This window comes from Musca domestica, unplaced genomic scaffold (assembly GCF_030504385.1).
Source record: "Musca domestica strain aabys unplaced genomic scaffold, Musca_domestica.polishedcontigs.V.1.1 5, whole genome shotgun sequence".
NCBI lineage: Eukaryota > Metazoa > Arthropoda > Insecta > Diptera > Muscidae > Musca > Musca domestica.
The window spans coordinates 1,743,439-1,746,714 of NW_026712346.1; positions in this window are offsets into that span (position 1 = coordinate 1,743,439).

Consider the following 3,276-nt stretch of genomic DNA (forward strand, 5'->3'; position numbering starts at 1 on the left):
ATATTATATTAGAAATAGTCAATAGTCAGTTACCTCACGTACTACAAGCTACATTAAATCCGAACGCAATTCAGACAAACGCAGTCGATCAAACCATTGACGCGGAACACGTAGGCAGTATAAGTGACCTAGATAAGATCCCCGATGTTGTCAAATGTCTGAGGGAATTTTCAGGGAAACCAGGAGAGTTTAACTCTTGGAGAAAGAGCGTGGAAAGAATTTTAAAAATATATGAAAACCTGAAAGGTACTCCAAAGTACTACGGTATTTTGAACATAATTAGAAATAAAATTGTAGGTAATGCGGACATAGCATTGGAGTCATACAACTCTCATTTAGATTGGCCAGCAATTTCCAAGTGCCTTACTCTACACTACGCCGACAAACGAGATGTATCCACATTAGAATACCAGATGACAGGTCTAATTCAAGGGAACTCCACAGTACAGGAATTTTATCAGGCAGTTTATTCACACCTATCCTTGATACTGAACAAACTAGGAGGTTTAGAAGCTGGAAATGAGGCTCTAAGTCTACTAACACAAACTTATAGGAGCAAAGCCCTCGATACGTTTATAAGAGGATTAAATGGCAACCTACCAAGATTACTAGGAATGAGAGAACCAGCGGATTTACCCCAGGCTTTTCATTTATGTCTCAAATTAGAAAACCAAAAATTCCGTACTAACCATGCCCAAAATCAAAATATTCAACCAATTAAAAAACGCTATTATCAAACAACTCCGTCTCAAAGATATAATTTTCAAAGGAACAAACATCAGTTCAATCCAAACATAGCCTACATACCTAACCCACAAAATATTCCTAAAATTAACAATAATTATAATATGGGTATTCCAAGTTTCGGCCACCCAAAACAGCCTCCATTACGCCCAACGGCACCAAAGCCAGCGGAGCCAATGGATGTTGATCGCAGTATTCGATCGCAACAAATCAATTACGCAAATAGACCAACTCAAAACCAATTCTTAGGTAAAAGACCACCCAATCCACCGTCAAAACAAAACGTTAGTCCACCGAAAGCCCAACGACTTAAGCAACATGCCAGTCAAAGTGTAAATACTATAAAATTACGAGATGACCATATGAACCCCAGGCAAATGAAAGCCATGAATTGTTTAATAGATAAATTCTCTAACCTCTTCGCAGAGCCAGACGAAAAATTAACTTACACAACCAAAGTAGTTGGAGAGATCTGTCCATCAAATGATTCTCCAGTGTATACCAAATTCTACCCTTGCCCGGCTTCATTAAAACGAGAAGTCGAAATGCAAGTAGAAAAACTTTTAAGCGATGGAATCATACAACCATCAAGATCACCATACAATTCACCTGTATGGATAGTTGATAAAAAAACCTGATTCCCAGGGAAATAAACAATATAGAATGGTCATAGACTACAGAAAACTAAATTCCGTTACAATTTCAGATAGATATCCAATTCCTGAGATATCCGATGTTTTAGGAAAATTAGGAAATAGCAAATTCTTTTCTGTCTTAGACTTAAAAAGCGGATTCCACCAAATTCCATTAAAAAGCTCTGATGTAGAAAAAAAACTGCATTTTCTATAAATAATGGTAAATACGAGTTCACTCGCTTACCATTTGGTTTAAAAAATGCGCCGTCGATATTTCAACGAGCTCTCGATGACATTCTCCGCGAACATATAGGGAGAATATGCTACGTATATATCGATGATATATCGATGATATATAGTTATATACAGTAAATCTGAAGATGACCATATTCGGGATATTCATAATGTCTTCAAAACTTTAGAAGAAGCTAATATGAAAGTCCAATTGGACAAATGTCATTTCTTTAAACAAGAGGTAGAATTTCTCGGATTTATAATATCCGAAGCAGGTATAAAAACGAACCCCAAAAAAGTGGAAGCTATTGCAAACTTTCCACAACCCAGAACTATTAAAGAACTTCGATCCTTCCTAGGCCTTGCGGGATATTATCGCCGTTTTATAAAAGATTATGCAAAATTGGCAAAACCGCTGACGTCACTTTTGAGAGGTGAAGAGGGTCGAATATCGAAAAGACAATCGTCTAAAATTTCTATAGAGTTTAATGCAAAGGCGGTAGAAGCTTTTACAAAGATAAAAAATTCCTTAATATCAAGAGATATTTTGTTATACTATCCAAATTATGAGAAGCCCTTCGAGCTAACAACTGATGCCTCATTTATATCAAGAACTCTGAATAAAGCAGAAGAACATTACGCTGCGAATGAAAAGGAGATGCTTGCTATTATATGGGCCCTTAACAGTCTTAGAAATTTTCTATATGGAGCGGCAAAAGTGAAAATATACACAGACCACCAGCCACTCACCTATGCTCTAAGTAATAAAAACAACAATAGCAAAATGAAGCGATGGAAAGCCATATTGGAAGAATATGACTATGAACTCTTTTATAAACCAGGAAAGAGTAATGTAGTGGCAGATGCCCTTTCCAGAGTGCCTGAAGTGTCGCAAGTTAATTCTATGTCGGAAATGACGCATAGTGACGATAGTTCCTCACATAATCTTATTTATAGTGTCGAAGCTCCAATAAACGTTTTTAAAAATCAAATAATCTTTGACCCTAACGCAACAAACTCCTATAAATTTGATATTGTATTCCCAACCATCCACAGGCATACACTTCCAGAAACCGATTATACCCCTGAACAGCTAATCCAAATTTTGAAAAAATACTTAAATCCCTCTGTAATAAATGGCATCAAAGCACCCGAAACATTAATGGGAAAAATTCAAGAAATTTTTCCACAACACTTTGCAAAATATCGTATTAGATTTACTAGCCTCCAAGTAGAAGATATTAAAGACAATACCCAACAGGATGAAATAATTATCAGCACACACAAAAGAGCTCACAGAAATGCCAGAGAAAATAAAATACAGATTCTCGAAAAATATTATTTTCCCAGTATGAACAGTAAAATAAACAGAATCGTCAAGCAATGTACTACTTGCAAAGAAAACAAATATGACAGGCATCCTCCGAAACCTGAACTAAGGGAAACACCAATACCCTCATATCCTGGAGAAATCCTCCATATTGATATTTTTACAACGGAAAATAAACTTGTCCTCACAGCGTTGGATAAATTCTCAAAATACGCACAGGGCAAAATTATTATGTCAAGAGCTATTGAACATGTAAAAGAACCTTTACGAGAATTAATATTTTTATTCGGTGTTCCAAAAATTATAATTTTTGATAATGAGAAATCTTTTAAT